General features: G+C 37.3%; 1 protein-coding gene across 5 annotated transcripts in view; it reads left to right on the forward strand.

The window, feature by feature from the left end:
- The first annotated feature begins 447 nt into the window (after positions 1-447).
- ndst2a (N-deacetylase/N-sulfotransferase (heparan glucosaminyl) 2a) overlaps positions 448-27890 on the forward strand; it is a 93671-nt gene continuing 66228 nt past the window's right edge. For 2 of the 5 annotated variants that reach the window (XM_043255307.1, XM_043255305.1), the window contains exons 1-2: positions 994-1141; positions 17388-17492. The gene's annotated coding sequence lies outside the window, so the exon portion shown is untranslated. Of the gene's footprint in view, positions 628-993; positions 1142-17387; positions 17493-27890 lie in introns of those variants that run through there. The other 3 variants (XM_043255309.1, XM_043255308.1, XM_043255310.1) reach the window with 3 other exon arrangements.

The following is a 27890-nucleotide window of genomic DNA, read 5'->3' on the forward strand; positions in this document are numbered from 1 at the left end:
TGAGTTTATCTGTGTCTTTTTAAGTGGTGTATAGGCTACTGCTCAAAAACATGGGGTTGGTCTTTTTTTTCTTTTTTTTTTTTTTGGGTATCTTAAACTATAATATGTAATTAAATATATAATGTTACTATGTAATGTTTTTAACGTAAAGTAATTTTTTTTTTTTTTTTTAATGACACTTGATTTAAGTGATTGAAAGCTGTCTTTAATGTCACTTTTGAAATCTTCGTTAAATCAAAGTACTTTTTTTTCTTTTACTGACTACAAAGGTTTGAACGGCAGGTCATATCGATAGAGGGGTGAACAAATTGATCAAATTCACACGTGTGAGAAATGCACCTCATTAAAACTTACCTCGATTTGGAGAGAATCGACATTGTAAAGATGGGGTTTTCATCGCCTGGGGGCGCTAGAAGGTTAAGTATCGAAATTGCCGAAATATTGCGGTCTGTCGAGGATTCCGGCTGGTTTACACGAAGAACTGACATTCACAAACTGACGTCCTTTGCTTTTTTTAAATCACGGAGTTCATTTTGGTGCCGAATAACACTTGCACGTGATTTGTGGTCAACGCTAACCTACACATTTAAAGTAAGCCCCGTGTTCGGCACTTCACAGAAAGTTCAGGTAGGATGCGCATTTTGAAAACCAAAAACGTGTAAAGATAACGATAACCTCGCAGGTTCTTGTTTGGGCCCCTACCTGAAAAAAAAAAATCTGCTCGGAGGTACACTGTCGGAAACAAGTCTTTCGAATTTGACCACGGTGCAGGGGTTTAATTGGGCTAATGCATTCCTTAAAGTGTTTTAACGCCGGTGTTTAGTTCTACTGAGTCTAAAATTTCAGTTAAAAGAATTTAGAACATTCAACTCAAGCTTCACGTTTAAAAATGCTTTCAGTTTATGTCGTGTGAAGCTGTGAGTGGCCCGGAGGTTTCCCCCCGTCGGACGGATTGATTTGGTTCGTTCCAGAGTTTTCGGTAGGTAGAGCGTCTCGAGCCAACAGCAGCATCATAGCCGAGTGAAGATGGCGGCTCAGAGAGTGATGCTGTCAACGAGAGTTTGACTTCACCTCTCGTTTTGAAACTTGTGAAACCTTCGAGGATCCCTTACGGATAGCCGTATCAAAGAAAACTATACGGGTGAGTCACGTGTTGCGTTTTCTTCAAAGCAAGCGCGGGTTTGCCTTTCAGAACTGGAGAAATGCTACGGCTAGCCGCGCTAACCTCGTTCTGGGGAAAATCGGAGGAGCGACTTCTCAGCGTGTTTTAATTTAAAACCCACTTTAGTTCTCGGACACGCCGCTACGTGTTAAAAACCGCGACTTTAACTCTTTCCAAGCTCGGCTGTTCGTGCGAAGTCTTCGTCTAGCCGCAGGAGAGACAGTTTGAGCCGCGGCGGAGTTGACTTTTTTTTTTTTTTTTTTTTTTGCAGTTTAGTGGAAGTTTTGAATAGTCACGGATTTTTATCCACACGTCCAGCGAGTGTTTAGGCAGTGCTGGTGTGTACACACGGTACACAAACAAGCGCTTTCTCGCTCTTCACGGAGCCCTAACGCGCTCAGAGCGAACGTATTTAAGTCTGAGTTTCAGAGCGGCTGGGACAAAAGCAAAGCGGGATGCTTGTTGCTTTCACATGCACGCGTTTCTGTGGGACTTTGAGCAGATCGAGTCTGCGTTTGCCACCTTTACGCTGTTCTTAGAAAATCCGAAGCGCTCTGCCAGCCCGTGCCATAGAGACTCGTTTTGGGCAGCAATGAATTTTGCATGGGCTTCGGTCAATGCTCTGTTCTCTTTTAAAGGTGAGGCGAGAATATCTCGTGTGTCAGCCTGCAGTTGCACAGCTGTGTTGCTTTTGAAAGTCTCTTTAAAATGATAATTCAGCGCGTGTTGCTCTAGCCGAACGTTAACAGAATATGCTCTTGGATTTTGTAGTACTTTGAACTGTTTGGGTGTTTCAGTAATGTGCCTGCATGACGCTTTATTTAGGCGTTTTTCAACATGTTTGGGTCCTGCTTTAAGGAAACATACCTCTGTATTTGTGAGTTGAGGACTCGTAACTTGTTTAAAATTTGTATACGTCCGTATTTAATTGTAATACCCCTTTTTAGGGCAAATTTAAAAGTGCAAAACTATTTTATACTTTATAGTTCCGTAAGAATTTGCAACACGCTGTTTAAAACCATTTTGGGTGCATAACATGGCATAGGATGACTACTTTTCAGAAAACATATATAACATAGCTGAGTATATAACAAGTATGCATCATGTATTTTGATCTTTGAATGTTGAACGAAAAGAATAATAGTATTTGGCATTTTTATGTATTTTCACTAATCAAAAAAATAACAAAATGTGTCTCATTGACGGAAGTGAATCGGTGATACTCGAGCAGCTTTCAAACCCACAAGGGATTTTGAGACACTTTTTATGAACGATCCTAAAATGATTGCCTGCATCCTGAGGCGGATTTTGGATCGAGAACTCGTAGATCAAGTAGTTTTTCAAGTAGCTTTTTTTTATAACCTTTATGTCTCTTAAGCTTTTGTTTTTGTTGCGCAATATTTTGGTTATTCAAGTTATTCTTGTTGAATATTGAATTGAAAGAAAAAGCACATTCAGTTATACTTTAGAAGTTTTCATTATTCTCAGTTATTTAATTTTATAATTATTGAGATTGGATAACGTGTGAAATTTATCTCCGATAAATTCAGATGATATTCGTGATTCAGTGATGCCTGAATTATCAAATTAATTTCACACAATCCTTGGCTTGTCCTTTTTGCCCACGTAATATTTGGAGATATTTTATTAAAGATCATACAATGGTTTTCTCCATTCCTTTTTTTTTTTTTTTTTAACATTAGATTGAAGTCTCGCAGAGTTTAATAATAGCTGTAAGAAGCTTGGTTTAATATTTGTGTCTCTTGAGCTTTTGTTTGTCCTCTTTTCTCTTTCCGTTTCTTGTACAGACTGGTGGTGTGAAAGTTTTAAAACGGGACAAATATATGCCGTGACATCACCCATAACTCAGTTCGCTCCGTCCCCTAGTCTATGACCCAATTAGCATCGGATTGTGAGTCGCGGATGAGTTTGGTTCTGTCCCAAAACATTATAAATGTCTGAGATAATTTGCAAATGAGTGTTGGGCCTGGGGTGGCTCTCATGCTGAGACTTTTCTTCTATATTTTTTTGTGTGTGTGTGTGTGTGTAGCGGAAAGTGGGACAAGACTTGGATTATGTTTCAATAGAGCCGGAGAAGAACCCAGAATCCCATTAGATTAATGACTTCAAATGACCAGGCTCTTTTCTTTAGCCTCATCTCCCTAAAGCTGGTATTAATTTCACTCCTGTATCTTAATTACATGCATATAGTATTACTCGCTCACTAGTTCAGAATGACCTTTGGAAAGACTGTTTAACTGTACGTGCAACTTAGATCTGTAACTTTATAATTGCATGAACGTAGCCATGTTAGTGTTAGATAAAAGCCTTGGTGTGTATATATATATATATATATATATATATATATATATATATATATATATATATATATATATATATATATATATATATATATATATATATGAAATGCACCCTTTTTTGCACAGATAATGCAAACATGCTTTTTATATATATATATATATATATATATATATATATATATATATATGAAATGCACCCTTTTTGCACAGATAATGCAAACATGCTTTTTTATATATATATATATATATATATATATATGAAATGCACCCTTTTTGCACAGATAATGCAAACATGCTTTTTTATATATATATATATATATATATATATATATATATATATATATATATATATATATATATATATATATATATATATATATATATATATATAAATGCACCCTTTTTGCACAGATAATGCAAACATGCTTTTTATATATATATATATATATATATATATATATATATATGAAATGCACCCTTTTTGCACAGATAATGCAAACATGCTTTTATATATATATATATATATATATATATATATATATATATATATATATATATATATAAATGAAATGCACCCTTTTTGCACAGATAATGCAAACATGCTTTTTATATATATATATATATATATATATATGAAATGCACCCTTTTTTGCACAGATAATGCAAACATGCTTTTTTTTATTTGTACCGCAGTGCAGTCCACTGAGTCTACTGTCACTTTCCACTAAAGAACAGAATATAAGGGATCAGATTTTTTTTCAGTCCGTTTAATCTTCAGGGAGCTGAGTCAGGTCCTGTGCAGCACTGGGAAATCAGAGAGGGAAGTCGGCACGGAGGGAATTCTGCAGCTTGATCGAGCCATGCAATGAAGGAAGCGCTCAAGAAATGCTTGAGGAGATAAAGAGTTCTTCTCCAGACCAATAGTCACGAGGACGGAGGAAATAATAATAGCAATAACAATACCAGCAATAATACGAATCCTGCAATTTTTTTCCCCTAAATTGACTCAAAAGAAGTGTTTCAGTGTTAGAATGAAATTAACTGAGGGCACAGTAAACTTTAGTGCACTGTAAAAACTGTTAAATTAAAACCAAAGGACTTTACTCTTGAAATAGTTATCCCTGGGTGATTCTAAACACTGAATTGTTGTGTGAGTTATCTAGTTTCATGTTTCGTGCTGCTTAAAACACTGGGTTAAAAACAACCCAATCTGAGTTTTGTAACCCAGGGGCTGCATAAAAATAGTGCCAGCAAATTGAGCTGTTTATTTAACCAATCATAATGGGCTGATTGATTTTTACTATAATACCAGCTTATTTTTTTACTTTTGTACATAAAGTAAGGTTTACAGAATCACTTAAATCTTCTAAACTTTGTGAAATACTCTGCAACCATAAAAGGGCAATAAAGAACTGACATATTTTAACATGTCTTTATGAATATTGTTTTTGCAATAAATTATTTAATGTATTTAATTTAATATGCATTAAATTATTAATGCAAAGCATTCTGCTGTATGGGGCTCTGCATGAAATTGATATACAAAACAGATTTTATAGCTAAAAAAAAAAAAAAAAATATATATATATATATATATATATATATATATATATATATATATATATATATATATATATATATATATATATATATTATTTAATTAGCCATAAAATTGATGTATATCAATACACACACACTCTTTAGCTCCGCCCTCACATCACGTCTCCAGGAGCAAGGCTTTTTTTCTGAAAGATTGTAAAGCTTTATTTATTTTACAGATACTCCAGATTAACATGAGATTGGTTGTGGGCATAAGTGTGTTACGCCCCTTTAAAAGTGGGTGTTGAAAACCTGTGGTTATGGAAGTGTTCACACTGTGCTTGTTTAATATGTTATTATTTATATATTATATACAATTTTTCTAATTATTTGTGAACTTCACTGGCAATGTGTAAGTGAAAAATTCTACACCAAATATTTTTCAGTGTAATGATTTAAATTTCTTTCATCATTTAAGCCACCAAGACGTTTACTCACAGTTTAGTGCGTTTGAACGTAGCTTTGATCGGGTGTGCCGGCTGAAGCCCCGAGTACGAGCCCAGAGCGCTCTGCTGAAATAGTCTGCTTCATGCACCCATGCAGAGCCTCTTTTAGCCCTCACTTCACTGAGTCAAGAGGCAGAGGCAAACAAATGATCATCCAGTCGTCCTCTGGTCTCTAACAACAGATCAGTATGCTGAGCCTAAATAGCTCTTGTTATTAATAAAAAGGGATGCTGCAGGGTTCGTTGCATGGCAGGGGTCAAGAGGTGCAAGTATTAATGGCATGCTAGTTTAATATCAGATCTGTTCTGAGCTGATTGCTAGCCCAGCAGAGATATAAGCGTCCTTCATCTGCAAGCCTGTGGGGCTTCAATTAGCTTTGTGTTATCTTCACAGGTTATGGCATTGAAGAGAGCAATCTCGTTTTTTTTTTGTTTTTTTTTTATCTAGTGGATGATGAATTATGAATGGTTATTATTTAAGAGTGGGAGTATGTGGCTCTTTTCACAGGCGTAGTAGACCAAGATAAGTCATCATGTTGAAGTCTATGAAGGATTCTTTTGGTTACAGCTATTATTCATAGTTACAATATAAACGTGGACTTGTTAGATTAATCAGACATTTTGATAATGGATGTTTTTAGGCTACATGCTTTTTTTAGAAGTAATTTCTCTTCACCTGTTTGCAGCCGTTGCCCCCCTCTCCTCCAGTTTTCCCTTATGTATTTCTGTTTATCTGCCATTTGCCAGCAAATCTCACCTGGTTTGAACTCCATTAGATGGATTCTTTCTACATGCCACAAGATATTATGTCTTTTTCTAACTCGATCTATCTCTCTGCACAGCTGCGGATTACAAAAAAAAAAAATTGCATCGCCTTTCGGTCTGTTTATTTTTTTTCTTGAAGTTTCTCCAGGGATAAGATTGGGTGTGACTAATTGAATAGCCGTGCAGGGTAAGCGCAGTTCTCCTCTTCTGAATGTTAGCCTCATTCTCCTGGTGCTGATTCACAGGTGAGGGGGTGTTGTGGCGTTTCATTTAAACTCGATTATTAGGAAGGCCCTTCTAAATCGCTCGTGGTGGACACGCATTATCAAGCTGCCCTTCTGGAGAAAAGCCTTTGTCAGAGAGGTGCTCTCCATACGGTCTGTCTCTGGTGGCTGTATCACTGCCAGAAAACATTAGAGTGTGCCATTTATTGCAAGTGGTTGTTGTTGTTGTTGTTGTTCAAATAGTTTCTTCTAGGATTAAAGTGATGCATGCATTAGCTTCACATAATTATTAGATTGTGTCATTCTTATTTAGGATCTATTATTAATCATCTGGGATATCTTTTGACTTTACGCATCTCTCTTGAAAGTAAAGGTTTCAGATTTGTATTTATTTTTTGTTTAGATGCTGTAGACCAGCTCTAGTGCTTTTTGTTCAGAATGAAGAGATGCAAACCATTGACTTCTTGAATTGTGCCTGGACTTTAAAGAAGATCGAAACCTTTTTGTTTTGGGATATAATCTAAATTATATGTGTATTAGTGTTTTAAAAAGCCTTTAAACTATAATAACACGATATAGTAAACTGGAAAATGTCAATTAGAAATGTTTTATAATACCTTTCTGTTAATTTCTTTATTTGAAAGAGCAATCCCTTGAGTTGTTATATAGTCAGAAACCTGCTGTTTCAGTGAACATAAGTTTACAAGCGTGTCTCATTACAAAACTGGTGAAATACCGTAATTATCTGTCCATGGAAATGTCGGAAATTATAAGAATGCATAACTGGTGCCCGTTGCATTCCCAAATGCACATTAAACTAACAGCATATGAGGAGGCGGAGTTTGCTGCTTTGAAACATGCAGCGCTTTGAATCACACTGTGCTTTCGCTTTTAGTTCAGTTGACAGATTCTTTGCCAAGGCAATGGCACAAAACACAATGTCACAAAAGAATTTTTATGGTGTTATGAAAGTGTAAAATTATTTTCATTTCATTCAGTAAACTGTGTTATGGCAGATTAGACTGTGACAGACTATAGGTAATTAATCGAAAACATTGAAAAGGTTCATTGTGGAACCCAAAATTGCAGCGATTTTATTTTTTTTCAACGTTGCATAAATGTTAAATGTTCTTTTATAGGAGCATATGTGTGAAGTGTGATGATTAAATGATCGCTACTGAGTTGGTACCGTTTTGTTTTTTTTCCCCATGTCAAATATTGTTCAGGTTCGTGATGAGACCACTCTTGGAAAACCTTAAGACAAACAAGGTCCGATTTCTCAGATTTCCGTCTGCTCTGAATGTCAGGCCGTCCAGCTGTTTGAGATGTTTGACTCTCTCCATAGGGCTTTAAAGTAGAACATTCGCAGTAGAAGTCAAATGGGTCGCATGGGTTTAGTGACCTGCACTGTGCTGTGCAGCGGCTCGTTCAAGTGATCCATCCTGTGCCATGCAGCTATCCAGTCTTATCACACATCTGAGAAAAAAAAAACAACAGGAAAGTGTCACTACCTGTAGCACTTCCATCCATCTGACTGTCAGCGCTGCATTTTGTCGAATTTGCGATGTATTTTTTAAATTGTGGATATCCAGACTAATACCATAACAAATAATCCGATATGTATATAAATGTGCATCATCTTCCCCATTAGAGTCCCATCTGAAATGCATGCTAATGAAAGTCTGCCGCAGACCAGTATTAATCAGTCAACACAGATGAAAGGCTCGGGTAGTGCACCTCTAGAATGCTTTTACCCCTTAGGTTAAAGAAATGGTAGATTGATTCAATTATCTGTAAATGAGAGATCAAAGGATTTAGAAAAACAACATTTTTGAAGTAGCAGCGGAAGATTAGTTGTTCTAATCTCTTCAGGGTTTTTCTGCCTTCCCATCAAGGGCTCTTGTACACGGTGGCTGCTACAAAGAGCAGCGCTTCTGTTCTTTCAAGATGAAACCTTTCTCTCTCTTCAGTTCTCATGCTTCGCTTGAAGTGGTAGTCTATTTGTCCATCTTTTAAATGAAAGTCTTCCTTAATGCGAAATGTTTTTTGTTTGTTTTCGACAACTGTTGTTCTGTTTGTAAAAGGTCTATTTGACCACGTTTACCACCGTGAAATGGTCTTGATATGTGCACTTTTATTGCCAAGAACACCAAGGCATCAAACGTTCTTGACATGGAGCCTTAATCATTGAGTTTGAGCGATCAAGCAATGGCTGAACTGATCTGAATGCACTAAACTTGTCGCTACAGTTCAACGTCAGGTACTCCTCTGAGATTTCTATTGTAGTCCAATTCAGTGAGGCAGCTGCATTTCACGGTTTACTCCTAATTTGCTTGTCCCGATTTAAATGACTGTTTGTGTCTTTGCGGTCGTGCGGTTTAATGCATTTTTCAAATTTTGAACTTTGGCCTTTCTGAGTGGGTGTCTGTTAGGAATGGATATCACCATTGCAAAATGATACATGTCGCAAGGCATCACAATTTCACAATTGGAACTACATGAACTTCAAATGCTTAAGTTTTGTCTCGTGCAGATGCTCACTAACTTATGATAAATGCTTTCAGCCTTTAAGCTTGTTCAGATGACTTTTTTTGTTAATTAATTTTATCAGTAGTTGTTTTTTTTTATTTGTTTTTTTTTTTTGAGATTTAAAAAATTGATTTGAGATTCAACACGTACATTTCAAACACAATTTCCCAAAGCACTGGATTTTCGAAATGCACCTTCATTTGGGGAAACTCTGACATGATATCACTATGTTTTGGGCTTTAAATATAGACATCACAAGTTCTCTCTGATCTATTGATAAGGGTAATGTTATCCAGTCCTCTGCCAGTGGGTAACGCATTTTCGTCTGGGTTTGCATGCCTTACTGATGGCTTCATTTTCCGTACTTCATTTCTGTAAGGCCTCATTTATTTCTGGATAATGTTTCAAGAGTTAAATCAATTGGTGTGCACTTTTCCTGACTGCTGAGATACAGACTGTTATTATTCAGACTTCACACACACTCAGCATTTTGGGGATGCTCTCCTCTTTAAAGTGATACTTATGTCTATAGGCTCTTCAAAGGAAAGAAATCGATACAGGTTTGCTGTTGCTTCACATTTTTAGAAGAGCCTGAACACTTGAGATGTACAGAACAGTGGTTGTGTTTCAAAATGTATTTCGAGTTCCCATGGATAAATTTGAGGTTTTCTGTATTTTGGTTACTGTTTTAGTTAGTTGGGTTTTTTTTGTTGTGGCACTTGAACTGCATTTAGCAACAGCACAGCCTCTCATTCCTTAGTCATTTTTCCAGTGCAGATCTGCGCACAACCTTGAATTTGATGACTTCCAAATATCTAAAACTTTCCTGAAAGCAGTTTAGAAAATAGGAATCTTGCTGAATACCGGAAGTGTCCTTCAGGTAGATTTGTTCAGACTACTAAAAACTCAATACCTATTCTGTAGCAGTATGTGCATCACTGTTGTGTGAGTAATGTTTTGTTGTGTAATGCCACTAATGTTTTTTTCTTTCTTTTTCACAAAAAATAGTACACTTCAGTGTTTGTTTGTTTGTATTTATATATATATATATATATATATATATATATATATATATATATATATATATTTGCTGTATCTCTCTCTAATAAAAAACTGTTTTATCAGAAAGCAATAAAAGGTCAAAGATAGTCCGTGCTAAAAATTTGTCAGAAACTATTAAAGCAAATGCAGAAGAATTGCAAAAAATGCAGAAGAATTGCAAAAACCCATCCTGTGTGAATGTTTCCTTTTTATATGGTCTCAAACTTCTCACTTTCTTCATTGACTTGGATGAATGTTAGCACTGCATACAAATCGTGATGTAATGCATCTTTATAGTGTTCAGTGAATGGAGTTTATTGTATTAAGGAACTTTTTTTAAACTTGTGTTCAGACTGTAATAGCTGTTTGCTTTGTTGTTTAGCAGATGCTAGTTTGGCAAAGCGACTTGTAGTGTAACAATTGCAGGGATAGTGCACCTGGAGCAATCTCAGGTTAATTGCTTTTCTCAAAGGCATAATGACAGTAGAGTGGGTTTGTAATCTCTGTAATAACATCATTAAGTCTTGCATCAGATATTAAAGAACATTTAGCTGTGCAACCTGGCAAGAGTACCTTAGTCCTCCAACCAGATGATTTGACTGACTCTCGTCACTACCTGGGTAGTTTTCTGTGTTTTTATTTGTTTGTTTTGTTGAGATTGTTGAAATATTTTATTTTAGGTTGAATGAAATGGGTCAGCTAGGGTCTGTAGAGGAATTCACAGAATCATTTCTTGGACGACCTTTTAAGTTCCATGTTGAGCTTTTTTTTTTTTTTTTTTTTTTTTTTTCAGCCACTGCCAGCATTTTCGATTATTTGCACCCAAATTTGACTTCCTTAAGAATATTTTCTGCCTTGCATATGAAAATTATATATCAAAATACAGAACCAGGCCTCTGCTTTCAAACAAATTTCTTCCATTTTCTTTTATGTCTTTGTTTTAGCATCACTTGAACAAAGAAAAATGCAGTTTTATCAAAGTACTGCATTTTCAAGTAAATGCATATCAGATATCATATTCTTTCACAAATAAAAAGTTATATAAATCATTTAAATTGCATTCAGTAAACACGCACGCACACACACACACACACATACATTTAGGCTACATACATGGCTATATGTGTGTGTGTGTGTGTGTGTATATGCGCACACATTTTTTAAAATCTTATAAGACTTTCAAAATGTGAGAGACCACAAACAATAGCACAAAAAATTCAAGATTTCATCATTTTGCTTTGCGTGTGGTGTGCTGTCTTGTCACATTGCGGCACACCACGCACATTTTCATCCAGAATCCTGGCTGTGAGAACAGGAAATCTCACGAAATATCTCGAGACTTGAGAATAAATATGCTTTCAAGCACACGTTGTATAAACACTGTTGCCACAAATCGACAAGCTGATCCTGAATCTCTGCTGTCCCAATCCTTCTGTGATGCGCTGTGACTGCGTTTGTTATTATGCTTCAGTCTTCTGTCAGATTGCTTTCTTAATAGCATATTGTTTCACTTGATAATCTTCAGAATTTATGCACATTTGTTCTCGGGGCTCAGGATTGCCGATAGGAAATATTCAACATGTTGAATTTATGATTTGCAATTGGGGCACCTCGATGTTCTTCCGTGCAGATTCAGTCACTCTTAACACATTTTTTAACTTACAGTTACTACACTCATAGTGTGGTGACAAGCTGTGCTGAATTGTGAAGTTTATGAAGCTATGCCCCCACAGGCTGCAGTCACTGTATGGGACAATAGGAACGCACTTATGGCTCATTTCCACTGAACGGTACGCTCCAGTACATTACGGTTCATTATGGAACACCCTAATGCAGCTTGCATTTCCACTGCAATCGGTACCCTTATTTGATAGTGTGGTGTATGAGAGAACATCGTAACCGATGATGAAGCGTGACAATAAACAACTCTACCTTTTTTTTTTTTTTTTTTTTTTTTTTTTTTTTTTGTCAGTTTTAATGAACCATATTATCCAATATTAGTCATTATAAAAGCATAAGAGATTTAAGAGCAAATAAAGACAAAATCAAAGTCAGCCGCTGTACTATGGTACAGTTCAAAATAAAGTAACTTTGTGCTTTAACCAAAACTGTATGACCACGAATACCTGTTAAATGTACCTTTACCCGAAATGAATTGTATCTCCTGTTTAATCGCTACAGAGACATCAGAATCAATGGCACGATTCCCTATTTTGGTACCTTTCACAATGGAAACTGATATAATTGCGTACTGTACCATACTGTAGCGAACCATACCCCTCAGTGGAAATGCGCCATTAGACATTCCCACACAGTAAACAAGATTGTCTGGTTTAGTCTCGATTGCTTGTGTAAGTAAGGCTTATCAGTACCCAGACCTGTCCTATTGCTAGTTTTAAAAAAAAAAAGCACATGTCAGTTTTTAAGAAGTCGAGCAGTTTCGTTTTTCAGTCTGAACTTTTTTTTGTCCTGATATATTAAATTTCAGAGCATAACTGCATTCATGGAGATGTTTGCATTTATCAACAATCAACGGTATGAAATGTAGAATGACATACAGGTCTGTGGGCGGAGCCATTAACTGCCTTGAAATATTTAGGAAAGTGATCGCAGGCTTTAACATGTAACACACAACTTTCTCCATTGGGGTCGGATTATATTCACACCTTAAACGAACCGTGCTGGAGTTTGTTTGGAACTGAACCAAACAAGACGGGTGTGCATGCACCCTTATTTATTAACACGTCAAACTGACAGCGATAGTTTAAATGCATAGCCTTTTTTTTTTTTCCTTGATACTTTTCCTTATTAGCTGGAGTATGCTGTTATTTAGAAGTTTGGCTAAGGTTTTGTTCATTAATATTAATTACGTGTACGCCTTGTCTGGAAAGAATACGCTCTTAAGTGTGTGTTAATCAAATGAGAATAGAAGAATCCTTCTATTATGAGGGCATGGTTCATGAATATTAATTAAGCTACTTGATTAAATGCTCCTGGAAGGTTAAACATTCAAGTCTGCATGACCTAATTAATGTTCACACACTACATTCTATTTTTACATCAAAGCGTACATAAAGGACACATTTTTGATTTTTTTTTTTTTTTTTTTTTTAAACGGAAGGTAACTTGTTTTTAAAAAGCAAACCGTAAGAAGCAAATTATTTGTAACTCCACATGAAGGAATCTCTAGTGGCATGGGATGCTGTAAAAAAAAAAACAACAACAACAACAAAAAACAGAACAGCCAGAAACATCTGTGTATGTTTACATTGACCAATAATTGAAGAAACACAGGCAGAATACAGGAAACAGTAAGCCATTCAGAGTGCAAAGTTGGATATGTTGGAAGGAGGTTGTTTTATGATAGTTTTGCTGTAATTTTAAATCTTACTTGCAGTAGTGCAGCAAAATAATTTTTCACCTTCCCTCCCAACTGTGAATGAAAAGCTTAACTGTGGAGTCCTGTTAATAATTTGTTTGATGTAAATTGCAAAGTAAGACTCCCCATTAATGTCCAAACCACAGCTTTGTATGTTTTTAGCCTCCAACTCAAACACTGGTAAATGAATGCCAGTGGCCAACAATAAAGAAAATAAAGTTAGCTAGCATGAAACTTTGTCGCACATGCACGTAATTTGCTTACGAGTCCACAGCCACATGACAACAGTGCTGTTCATTTTTGCTTTTGCTTCACATAACGTGGCGTACTTACAATAAACCTCTTTGTTGTGTGTTGCTGTTTCTTGTTACAATGAAGTATTCTCCTTCAGAGATACCAAGTATTCTGTTTAATGTGCTGCACTGTTCATTTGGAGCAATATAGAACGGTTTAACAGTTATGTAATTCTTTGACACCGGATCCGTTTGGACTCTATTAATTCAGTTTTGTAGTCCTAGATGTGCTAGTCATTTTATTTATTTTTTGCGACTTGACCATTTTTTTTATTAGCCTCACCTCATTTTAATATTTGAAAATTTATAAAACGAAGATAGAAATGATAAATCTGTAATGTGACTACATGATTAAAACATGTTTATGAAATCATTAATGGTTTGTACTGATAATTCATCTGTTAGCATTATAACTGGCCTAAAGTCTTTGTGAAGCCCTGTCCTTCACTGGCTGTCAGTTTATTCAGTAAAATTCCCAGCTATAACTGTTTGGTCTAGTATTAATCTGCTGTGTCCCATGTTTTTGTCAAGCAATTTCATAATGCTTGTTCTCATATTTTGTCAGCGCACAGCTGCCCTGGCGCTGCGTTTGGTGGTCATCCCGTAGCCAATGACAGAATACGTCCTTTGAGATTTCCAGCCTCATTACCTGAGGTGTCTGGGCCGAGCAAACACGCTCTTTTTAAGCCAGAATGACTCGGTGTGCCTGAGCGATTCAGTGTGCTTGCTGTCGAAACATTAGAGAATGTCGCACGTTGCTTTTCTTTTATTTTCCGCCGCTGGTTTCCTTCAGAGCCACGTTTGCTTCTGTTTAGGGATGGTGTTTCTGTGTTTTAGACTTCTCTGTCCGTTTGTCTCTCTGTCCATTGCTGTTCTTCTCTCTGGTGTTCCTGTTTTGTAGTGCGTGTCCTAGCAGAGCCTTTCGGCTGATCGGCCTTTGTTTCAGACTGAATGAGCGCAGTGTGGAGGCAGGCTGGCGGATAAACAGCAGGATCTGCAACAAGCAGTCACAGCTCGCTCTCCCACTTATGCTCTCTCTCCGTCTCATTCTCTTTCTCCCTTGCAGCACTCCACAGGAGGGAGAAAAGCGTGATGAGCTTCTCTGTTGACTGGCCTCTTCCTCTCTGTTGAGTAGCATGCATGTTTTATTACACTGCCGTCAAATGCACAAAACAAGCGTTTGTGCTCAAGAATTAGCCACTCCTCTGAGAATTTTTTATTTATTTTTTTGTCCATCCACTCTGCATGCGTAGTTTAGACACCGCAGGTTTTTCATTTTCCCTTTTCGTCTGTTTTGGTATTTAAGCCAATGCAGACTCATGCACAGCTCATAGTCTTTTGGTAATATGATTGTATTCTGTGCCCCACATGGATATCGTTTTGGAAAAAGCTCCGCTTCTTGGTTTGGACCATCACCAAACACGAGCAGAAATTCCAGTTGGCAGCCGAATGAGATGAGAGATGCTATTAGCCAATGACAAGATACTGTCTCAATGCCTCTTGGCGGAATAAACTGCCCAACTTCTGTTGCATTGCAGATGAAGAGAACGACTCATGACATGCTCGACTATTTAAGATTCTTACCGCTCGAAGATGAAACCTTTGCTCTGTCCACCGTAAACAGTCTTGACATGATTTAAAGTTATTTTGCTATAAAAAGATAATGTGTTGTCCTTTTTCTGTACTTTTAATACATTTGTACTTTTAATACATGTTGTGTGTGTGTGTGTGTGTGTGTGTGTGTGTGTGTGTATATATATATATATATATATATATATATATATATATATATATATATATATATATATATATATATTTATTATTATTATTATTATTATTATTATTATTATTATTTTTTTTTTTTTTTTTTTTTTTTTTTCTCCAATTTGTGGACTTTTCATTTGGTAGCAAGTATTGTTTCTATAAAAATCTATATTTTTCAACCAAACTTTTATATTTTTATATATATAATTTTATATATGTTCTGCAAAAATCTAATGACTCTGTTAATCTACAGTTGACTCCCTTTTTTTTAATTTTTAGTTTTGTGATGCATCCAAATTTTCAATTAAATCTATCAATTAATAATATAGAAGATTCATCATCATTTTGTTGTTACTTTAATCTAGGCTAACCCCACCAATGAGCTGTTGGCAGTGGTCGTTTTTACTTCAGTATTGACTGTTTATGTTTTTGTAACGGCTGTAATGTAGGACTGACGAACAGAACCTGAGACGTTCCCTCATTCCCAACACAGGGACTCATTGTTGGCACTTTTGCTCCTCCATTAAAGCACACTTAATTAGTGCCATGTAAACAAATGGGACTTGCTGGGCTCCTATAGAAATGCAGAGTGCTCATTGAACAAAGTCTAATTTGTGTGTATGCGTGCACATAGCGAGGTGAGCGGGGACCACGATTCAGGCTCTGGGCTTTTTTGGCATGATTTACATTTACAGATTGTGCACCTGTAGAGACTGCTGTTCTCTGATGTTAAGAGTTGAAGCATACATTTCCAAGTTTAATGAGCTCTTGTATTAATGAGCACTGTATTATTGCAGATTCAAGGTTGTGGAGAGTGACAAACAGAAAAAGTCATATTTCCTGGGCCACGCTGTCTTCGTGAAACTGCGCTTCTTAATTTTCCAGGGATTTGAAGCATTTGCATCGCATATGGTTAATATTTCGTTGCTGTAATCTTTCGCAATTTGGTTATCAGGTGTCACCTGCTTTTTTTGGATTGATTAAGATCATAATCATGAATCCCTTAATCCCAGATGTTTTAATTGGACTTGATGAGTGAGTAATTGATGGGCATAATCTGGCATGCATTTGCTTGTTTACACTCTACCAAACTGGGTTATGCCATGCGCTTTGAAAATGTTCCAAGAACCGATTATGGGGGAGAATATTTCAATGTGCTAATCGTTTGAGAAATGAATTTTAAAAAATGGCAACAACAGCAGCAACACACAAAGCGTGGGATTTGATTGAGCATTGAGCATTTTTGCATTGCTAACAGAGGCCTTGTCACTGTGGTTAGCTTGGGCTGTTTCCTTTCTACTATCCTTTGCCAAACCTGACAAGATTTACTTCTGTGAAATGAAACCGATTGCTACATGCCAATCCGAGTTTGTCAAAAACAGCATGCCTTTGAATGCCACAAAACCATAAACGCAAAACTCAGGAAGCACGTGGAGTAATTGTATTGAACATTTGTTTCTTCATGAGACTGAGAGTCGCACACTTCCTTAGTTGCTACTTGTTTTACTACATTTTATTTTCATGCGCGTGCACATATGTTTATAAACAATGTTTACTCCGAGAAATTGACAATTACTCAAGTCTTTAATGCCAGAAGTTCCATTCATGTTCTTAGCTTGTGCTCTTATCTCATAAGTGGCAATTTCCAGGACAGGCAGCTAGAACTAACGTTGCATGCCAAGTACAACACTGTCTGGGAAAAACAATACATGAAAACTACATAATATTTTTCATTAATGTCTTTGATAAGGTCGCTGAAGGGCTATAAAGATTAAGCCAGTAAACCCTGTTAAGTGTAGTGAATGTGATTGTTACAGTGCTGTTCTGCGCACTATAATCTTATAAAGCGTTTCTTGTTTTAATAGGTTGCTGCTCCTGACCATTTGACAATGGAAACTCATGTTCTTCCAGAGCCTCTTCATTTTACAGCCCACACTGTACCCTTGTCATTGTGAGAAGTTCAGTCTCAGGTGGGTTTTCTATATACATGAGTTGTCACAGGAATAAATGTTTAGCTTTTTTACATGTCTCTGAACTCAATGTTGCTGTCTGTAGTGGAATTCATAGATTTATAAAGCGCTGAGCATTAATGATTGTGTTTTAAGATCTCATTTGAATTGTGAAGCATATTGTTTTGTGAACATGTTTTCATATAGACTAAGGGTGGGAATAGTGGTGTACCCCATGATACAATATGAATAGCAATACATTGCTCACAGTGCAATAGAACTAACAAGACAGTGATTTATTGCGAAAATCCATATATTGCTAGATAATCTTATAATTAAACATCACGATATCTGTCTAAATATGAACACAAAATGCCAGTCAAAAGATTAATTTCTAGTTTTGTCTCTTTATTCAAGTCCAGACTGTTAGAAAATGGCACAATTTCTCTAAATCAGATTTAATGTTAAGTAAATGAATCATTTTATTCTTGGACTTCTCATCAACTTTCATTATCCCTGCAATATAGGTGCAGATTTATGTTTGCGCCTTGTAATATCATGGAAAGATGGAAAGCAGCCAGTTTTGTTCACATAAAACTGGATGCTCCAGCAGCGTCTTTCACCTGTGATCCAAGCTGAGAGGTTAGGCTACTCACAGACTGAATATGCGCTCTGCAATAATAATGTGATCGTGCTTATCCTTCGCGCTGATAGCTGCTCCATTGCAGTTTTTTAGTTCTCATTTACATAAACATAATAAAGCAGTACAGCTAATACAGTGGCTGGAAATCTGTTTATCCTTCGGTTCCTCGTGCTTCCCCAACTTCATAGAGAATGCGGTTCGTGGTTTCTCAGAGCTCCTTGGAAAGAAGTGAAAATGGTGCGATTTCCACACATTTTACGATGCTGGGTGCAGGGAAACCTATTTAGAGTGCCTTATTGTATTAATTAAAATATTGATATATTTGCCACCAGATGTAGAGTCTCGTATCGTACGGTGAAAAAAAAAAAAAAGATATATCCCTGTATCAATATTTTGTCCCACCTCGAAGATAGATCCATTGAACTTTCATGACTTATTGAGAACACACTAGGGCAAAATCTTTTTCCTTTCTCCTTCTTGAAATACCAGCAGACTACATTGTTCAGGATGAAGGAAGGCTTTGCATGCATGGACCATCAAAACATTAATCCTCCATATTGGAGTGTCATGTAGTGTCAGTGGTACCAAATGGTTCTTTTGTCGCTTCTGCTTATTGTAGGATCAGTCAGTCGCTGGCCATCCTTTTACCCAGCAGGGTGCTGTCCTGGCTGGCACTCTTCTCTCTTGAATCCAAACCCTTATTGCTTGCTGTTTTGAGGCGCCATTGTGTAGAGATTTTGGCTAGAATCGCCAATTAGAGGACTGTTCTCTATTAGAAATAACCCTTGCCTATCCTGTAGTCCCTTGCTCTTTCTTTCAGCTGACTTCATCTGTGTTTGGAGGGAGCTCAGAATGAGGTTATTCAGTAAATCAACTGGCGGATGTTTGTGCAGCTGTCACAGACATGCCACGGAGGTAGCGTTGTGACTGTCCCGACATTTGTGTAGCCAACCATTTATACTTCAACCTGGCTGCCTTGCAGGTGAAGTCTTGTTTCTTTTGTTTGAAGGAATGGCTGTCTTTGCAGCAATTTGTTTATGCATTTTATAAGAGCGTTGATGGATTTAGAGTGCTTCAAATGTTGTTGGATAGCTAGTAGGCCTGGATGATAATACTCAATAGCATATTACTATTATTTACTTCTACTAATAATTTATACTAATTTTTTCCAATTTCCAATGAAAACTGTTATCGTACATTTTACAGTGTAGTAAAATGTTTTACTGTATTTTCGATCAAATAAATATAGCCTTAATATAAGTGTGTATATGTATGTGAGTTAACACATTACTATTATTATTTATTTATTTATTTATTTAGGAAAGAAAGCCATCTTTTGGTTTTAATCTTTAAAAAAAAAAAGATATTTTGCCACAAACAAATTAAAATGCATAATTCCAAAAAAACACTCATACATATGCTTAATTCTGTTGAGGTCACTGCATGCATAATGTAAGCAGAACATTAGAACATATACAGAAACAGACAAGCTTATTCAGAGCCGCCTGAGGTCACAGTCTTGTTAAAGTTTTGCATACTGTACTGTGCTCTGGAAAAATGTAAATCTTCACATTCATTTTTCATACAGCAACGCAGCCATTTGAGTTAAGTTTTTCTGCTAATTGTTGATGGCCAGGCACTGCAAGGAAGAGATTGCTTTTCTAATTTAAAAATGCAGTGTTTAGTTTTCCCACCCCCTTCTGTCTGCTCTCAGTAGGAAGTCCGTCTGTAGCGGCCTTTTTGCCAGCAGGTGTGTGCCACACTAAATTGTGTGTGTGTGTGTTGGGACAGTGTGTTGTACTGCGGAGAATAATGGTCTTCTATTGAATTCATCATCCGTTCCTTTCCACATTGGAGGAAAATAAGATTAAATAGGTGGCACTGGATGTCAAAAGGAAGCATAAGGGCCCTCCTCCTGTTGTGAGTCACACACTGGGGGTCTGTCACAAATCCCTCCATCCAATCTGCCTCCCTGCTTTTAACAGTGTTTTTCAGCTTGCAGGGCTTTTCCATTCAGTCTTCCTTTTCATTTTCAGCCAGCAGCGTGTTCCTCCCAGAGGTTTTGGATTTTGTTTTTCCTCTCCAGAGAGAGCCGAATCACAGACAGAGTTAGTAGGCTCCTGTTTAATAACCAAAGAGCGACTCATAATAACACTGCAAAAACTCACCGCAACCCTATAAAAGAAAAGGAATGAAAATCTGTGGATTTGAGTAGTGCTGGCCTGTTTTTCTTAATGTTTGTGTTGTCTTGGCTGTATGGTAGAATGGCCTACTTGGGGTATTTTTTTTTTGAAAGCATCTTTTTGTATGGGCCCCACATGAAAGTTATTATTCTAATACGGTTGGTTGACACCAAGGGAGTTTTCACACCTGGCTCTTTTGGGACGTTGTTTTGGAACCTGGCACTTGTTCTCGCTTTCATTTACTCCAGTTCGTTTGGGCTGGCTAACATGAACACATCAATCACGGTCTGAAAATAATCAGTTCATCAAAAAAAATCAGTCATAGATTGCCTGAATGAGTTGTCTCGGCCCATTTGTAAACTAACTGGAGTTGTTCATTTATGGTGAGAAACCAATCAGACCCAAAAAATAACGATTCATTTAAAAAAAAATTTGATATGATGTTTTCAGTTTTGACACGTAACACAAGTCTATTTTTATAAATTTTAATCAGTCATCAACTAGATTTGCCAATATAATTATAAGTCCCAACCCGACTAATGATCTATAATTAAGCAATATCCCACAAGGAAGAGTGTTGTTGTTTTTTTTTTTTTTTTTTAAATGTAAGCATGACGGTATTTCAGTTGTAAGGACAAGATAACTTTTGGAATGAAAAGTATGGCAGCTTTTACGTACATGGCTATGAATTAGTACTGTTCATAAATGAATTCTGTCATAAATGAATAATTTCTCTCAACTTCAACTTCAAGTGCATACTGAAAAAAAAGTACCATTGAAATGCATTTAATTCATCTGGTTTAAGAACCGTCTAACGTTTTTTCCTCCACATATTTGGAGTCTGCTTCTGTGAAGTATGTCTGTGCAGGAATAACTTCAAAAGTACACCGCCATTTACATGAGCAGCTTAGGGAACATTGATCGATGCCAACTTCATTACCTTGGAAAAAGCTTCATTCAGTATGTTTGCCTGCGCACCACATTTTAACAAAGTAATTTGGCCCACATGTTTCCCCCTTACACTGCCCTCAACCTGAAATAGGTTTGCTACCTCTAGTATGGGTGACATGTCATGATGCAATATATACATTATTGAGAATGTGTCACAATGTATCAAAATACTGATTGTAGCACAGCCTGCTGGCAGCCTGCTGATTAGTTGCCTATAGTGGCTCACTATGGAGGACACCGAGCACGAGAGCAGGAGACCTTAGCTGTTTTTATGCTGTTCTCATGCCAAGTCATTTTTCATGTGTGTTTTGGTTCAGGCCCTCTGGCTTTTTACAGCACCTCTGAGGAATTGAGTTTGTGCTCCGCCTCCTCTGTTTTTTTTTTTTTTTTTTTTTCCCCAGTATGATTTCTCTCTCTGCTCCCAGCTTGTGTTGTCGGTTTGAGTGCTTTGAGTTCAGGTCCAGGAGGGAAGCGCAACTGTGATTTCTGGCTTGCGTGTCTTGATGTAGTTAGTGAGGTTTGGTGTTTTTTAACCTGCTGACCTCACTGTGACCCTGCTGTGTCTATGGCGACCGCTCCAGCTGTAAGAGGTTGTGGAGGCACAGGGCTTTGTGGCTGCATTCCAGCGTTGACATGTCTGCACGCGTAGAGACACCATTACAAAAGCCCGGCCCCTGCTGAACATTATGAGATGGTAACTTGGAGACTATTTTCAGGCAGCTCGAGTATTTAAAGGTGACGAATCATAAACATGTGGCGAGAGAGCAGTGGAATTGATTCATTTACTGTATATAACCCTGCTGCCACACAGATCTAATACAAACGTGCTGTTTTTGTAACTTGTGTGTTTTTAATATAAACGTGTGTGTTTTTTTTAAATTAAGTGCGATAAGACATTAGTTAAGCTCTTCCATTAAACGTGGCATCCACTTTCTGTGCACGTGCTTCAGATACATGCGCACATATCACATTAGAGGTTGGGCAGAAGGAGCAAAAAATATTTTTATAACTCCTGTTTGTGCAGAAAGGACACATTTTGCGTTTACCACAATGAGTTTTGATCGTACGTGTAGGGTAGGGTTGTCTTTATTAGTGATGGGATGATTGTTTGTCCTTTTGAATTGTGTTGAGGTCATAGAATATCTCCCAGAGTTCATAGTTCATCTCTGGTTTCCTCAACACACTTGTGGCTAAACTTCCCCATAACCCATTGCAGATCTAAGGAATTTTAACCTCCAGCATCCAGACCCTGACCTGTTCATTACCATGCCAACAGCTTTGTCACCCTGACAACAGTTCTGCACATTCTCCATCACACTTGCTGGAGTCGTTGTCTGTGAGGGACAGAGGTGTAGCTGATACAAACACCGAGCAGATTACAGCAGCTCACAGTGTTTAATAGGCTAGCTGCTCTCTTTCTAGAGTGACAGGGATAGATAGTTTCACAAGATTGGACTTGCCCTCATAGAGTGAATGTTTTCTTTTATTGCCATTTCATTTTCCCTCTCTCCATCTCTATAGCTCCCCCATGCTTTCTCCTTCATTCACATTATTGTATTGTCTTTCAGTTCCAGCTATCCGTCTGCCATTGTTCTCATCTTGCACCCTTGTGCAGCCTATTCGTTACTATTCTGACAACCATTAATTTGTTAGTATCCCCCCCCAATGATTCAAAAACATTGTGAAAAGAGCTTGATCCTAAGTCTCCAAAGACTAGGACTAAGAGCCTAAGACTTTGCTCACTGAATGGGCTCTGACTCAGGACAGTCTGCCAAGAAGAGCGCTTCATGTGTGTCTCTTTTGAAGGGGATAAATATCAGTGTCTTATTTTATACTTTCTTACCTTATTAAGTCTCAGTCCTGTACTCCAACTCTTCCCAGACTGCTCCATGCCTCTATCACTTACATCTAGCCCTCTTACAAGTCTCCTTGCCGCTCTGTGTCTTAATCTTTCTCTTTAGTGCACACATACTTTCTCTTGCCTGGCTATTTGCAGCTTTTTGCCACGCTTTGTGGTCTCAGTGCCGCTGTGCTCCAGTCAAGTGCTCTTCAGTCCTAAGGAGGCTTCTACACCTCGCCTCCCGTCCACTGGGCTTAAGTGGGGTTTAACGCTCTGACCTGACTCATGATCAGGCCCTTTAGCTCAAACAGCAACAGCATGGAGAGTAGATGAGCAGATCCTGCACCATAGCTAGAAAAATCCTGCTCATTAATGAATCATGATGAATCTTGGAGGTGTAGAAACAAGTGAAGAATAATAAAACGGATAGGACTAAAAAAGTTTGAGACATCCAGGTCCCTGCATGTAATGATTAGGTGATTTCCTGGTGTAAGGACATGTTTGCTGTTTTGTTTGTCCTTTTCTTTTTCCACCTTTCTGTTTCGTTTTTCACACTGTGACCTCCTCACACATTAGCCCTCCCGCCTACTTTAAACGAAGATTGCATTCTGGCATTAAAAAGCCTAATAATTCACGGTTCATAGCATGTAATCAGTTAATTATTAAATTCAAACCATCTGTAACACTCTCTGATCTCGGCCCATGCGCCGTGGAGCGTAGAGCAGCACGGCATCTGCAGAGTCAAGAAGCTGAAATGAAAAGGATGGTCCATATGGTCGAGATTCAAAATGGCTCCACTGGAGGCGTCGTGATGCTCGAGCTCGGTGCCATGCTGTTTCCGTGAGGCAGAATTTTCAGTGTCCTGCCAAGATGCCAAGGATTCACTGTCTGCGAGGCTGGCTGTAAACCAGCAGTAGGGTTAACTGAAAGAGATCGTGCAGGAGAAGGTGAAGATGGTGTACGATGTCAACACTCCTGCTGTCAGCCATCTTTAAGACTCCAGTTCCTGTGTCCTTCCACACACAACCTCTCTGGCCCCTGCCCAAATGTCACCCTCAGCCATTCTGAGAGTCCTGTGCGTATGACCTAATGCATAGATTGTTGGGTAGGGTTTAAGTCCATTGCAGTGAGTGTCCCTCAGAATTCAGATATGGGCGTTAAGTCTAACTATTTTTGTTATAGTGACAAAAAGCTTAGTACCTTTTTTATGGTGGTGGTCTGCCTCAGTTATCTAACAGTTGTTTGGCAATGTAAAAAAAATTACAGAGATAGTCAAACCAGAGGAGGTGGAATTTATTGTTCACTGAAGCGGAGCAGGAATTCCAGTTCAATGCATTAGTTTATTGGTGAAAGAGTGCAAGTATGACTTAGGAAGCATTTTAGCACATTAAGCATATGATTAACACTTAAATGTCTGCATATTGTAAAATAATACTTAATTTGTTAAGGTTATTTGTAAACTTTCATATGTACATTTTTAATTTTGTATTTTATAAAAAAAAAAAAAGAAAATTGTAAGTTGTAGGACCATTACATTTCTGACTCAACCGAACCCCCCACCAATAGTTCCAACCCCCAGTGTTTAGAAAATTTGAGGCTGCTTTTCCGCATTCTCAGATCTATTTGTAGTTTTGAAGAATTTGCGAGAAGCTAATGTATGCTCAGATTCTATGTGATTTGCATGTTCTGTTGTGTTTATCTATTTTTGTTATCTTTTTTTGTTCTGTGTGTTTTATATTCTTCTCTTTAACTCTGCAGTGATACAAATGCAGCTCTTGGAAATAGACGACTTACAATGAATACACATTTAATATTCATATTTTCAAAGGTGATGTTAGACATGAAATATACAAATATATTTGTGCTGTTGTTGGCCACAATTTAATGTGACGGTTAAGCTTTAGGGTGACAGGGCTTCAATCCTTTTCTTATGAACAGATTTAAGGCATAAAGATTAATTTGGCAACCAAAGTTTATGCACTTTTGTCCTGCGGCGTTTTATTGTATTGATTTATGGCGTGTGTGTGTGCATGCTTGTGAGAGTGGATGAGTAAATATTTGCCTATACCTTTAAGTGTGTGTGTGTGTGTGTGTGTGTGTGTGTGTGTGTTAAGGCATAAAATTCATTTAATGACTTAATGGCATCAGTTTTTTCTGGAGGCTGAACACCTATTGACTAACAGATCAATGGCTGAATGTTCCCTTTTCTGTTCTTGTGTATGTAAACGTAAGCGTTTTAAGTGTGCACATGTGTCAGTTTGTACCTGTAAATGCATTCAGTGACAGCGCTTATTCCTTACAGAACTCTTGAGATGAGTCGCAGGTTTGGGGAAAGTATTTATGTAACATTGATAGGCTTCCTTTTCCTCTCTCTCTCTTTCTATGCCTCTCTGTGCTATAATAAAAGCTGAAAGGGAGGAAACTTGGCAGGAGCTCATATTTGAGACTGTTTTTGTCTCCCTAAGGACATTTCCTACTCGCTTTTCACAGCTGGAAAAGACATTGTCACTTATATTGCTGACTGCGTGTTAAAGATAAGGGCTTCAGAACGACCAAATTAAACAGAGGGGTTTATTGAGAACGTCTGTGCTTCAGTCTTATGGACAGCACTTCCGCTGCGTAGTAAATCTAGTCAAGGCTTCTGCTTTTTCCTGAGTGCTCGGGGTGGCGGCAACCTATTGATTAAGAATGTGTTTACACAAAGGTTGCGGCTCGACGCAGTCTAGAGATTCACTGAAATCAAAATGCTTTTCACTGTTATCTTGTGGAGCAGGGCACTCACGCTCGTGGTTTATGCCAACTTGTAAGTTGCTTTGGGTAAAGAGAACCTGTTAAATCATCTTGGGTCAGTTCCGCTTTGTTAGTGAAGGGTATGAAACTATTGGGAATTTTGACTTGATTTCCACTTTGATTCGTTCAGTTTAAATAGTGACTTCATCTGGGAATTCACCCGACATTTTTCTGTTTTTTGTTAAGCCTCAAAGAATAGTTAATCATTTATCCACCAACATATCTTTCAAACTTGTATGGCTTTTCCACTAAAACACGAGAAGAGAAATGTTACTTTTCCTCTCATTATATAGAGGATCAGACCCAAATTTAAACCCTTAATGAGTCATAATCACTATGTAATAAGCTATATAAGTTTCTGACTACATCTAATTGTGCATTTAAGGGTACTATGTTTGACTTTATATAAAAAATGTAAATAATTACAATAAATTAAAATAAAATTTGAGTTCAGTGTTTTTTTTTCTTTAGACTTATTTAAAAGCAACAAAAAAAAATCTGAGCCAAATGTAGCTGGTAGTTTAAAAATACAATCATTCAGATTTCAGATAAAACCAAAAAACAATAATGTAGACTATCCTTTTAACTCTTGAACTAAGATGGTATATTTTTAATGCAGGAAATGTCACTATTTCCAGATAGTGTTGAAATTCTAATATAAAGAAGGAATTTCACTGAAAAAGCACCAAGTAGTGTTTATGTATGTATGTATTCTTTATTGTTGTTTTTTTGACTCTTCCTCAGACTGATCTGATCGTTTCCTGGCATGTTGTTGCTTGTGTTATTGTGGATTAGGTGAAAGGTTTAAAGTTATTGTGTCTCTCACACTCTCGTTCCACATCCCTCGCTTCCCCACCTGTCATCCGTACTCACATCACTTTCTTTATTCCCCCCTGCTACTCTGACATGTCTATTCAGCTCACTTTTTCTTTCCCCGGCCCCCGCCGGTCTTTCCCTCGTGGTCTTACTCCCCTCTGTCTAAATCCAGCTGTTGTGTTAATAGTTTTCCCGCCGCCTGGAGAGACGAGTAATGAGCTTCCATTTGGAAACCAAGACCTTTCGGCTTGAAGAGACGTTCATGTTTTTTATTTATTTAAATGTTTGCTCCTTTTTGTCTTTCACATGCCTTTTGTTAAGCTCAGATTCAAGTTGAATGTTTAATTGCTAGAAATCTATATTGATTGTAACCTGTAATAAGTATGCCAAGATGAACAAATAACTCTTATTTATTTTATTTTGTGCAATATTCAGGTGCAGGTGCTCAGATGCTGTGCTACCATAGCTGTCCAGATTTATTGCAATTCTGATTCATAAGCTCTTTTCTATTCAACTGAATTGAATTTGAACATATTTAAGGTATAATGTCCATGAATATAAAAAATATCTAAACTCCTAATTCGTATAACAATATTTAACAGTAGTATTAAGCAGTAGTAAGATTGGTGCAAACCAGCTCATAAGAGTTTGTAAACTCATTTGCAACTTACAACCTAGGCTCATTAGCTAAGCATATGAATTTTTGCATAAAAAACATACTTGTACAATTTGCTATGTTTAGCAGCTGAAGTGAACACTAGACTTTAATTGTAGTGCATGATATGTGAACTAATACAGCGTATGGCTTTTCTAATGGTAGTAAACTTGCTTGATAGTACTTTTGTACATTTTGTACTTGTGAGTTCTGTAAAACATGAGTCATGATAAAAGAGCTCGAAGACTTGCAGAAGCATGCTAAAATAGTATGGTTTCTTCAGCAAATGCATTTTTATCTTGCATTTTACCTCACTGTTGGTTAGGTTTACTTTATGAGCCTCAATACGTAAAACAGCCAATGTAATAAACTGTTGCCAGATTCATGTTCATTTAAGTTAAAACTAAAAACACTTATTTTGAAGGTGTTGCAAAATATGGAACAGAATAGCGCTTTGCCGGCCGGTTTGTACATTTACACTTACAAAGCACATTCACGGTGATTCAGGAACAGCAGCATAGATCAAGCAGGATAAGAAATG

Source organism: Puntigrus tetrazona, chromosome 13 (assembly GCF_018831695.1).
Source record: "Puntigrus tetrazona isolate hp1 chromosome 13, ASM1883169v1, whole genome shotgun sequence".
Taxonomy (NCBI): Eukaryota; Metazoa; Chordata; class Actinopteri; order Cypriniformes; family Cyprinidae; genus Puntigrus; species Puntigrus tetrazona.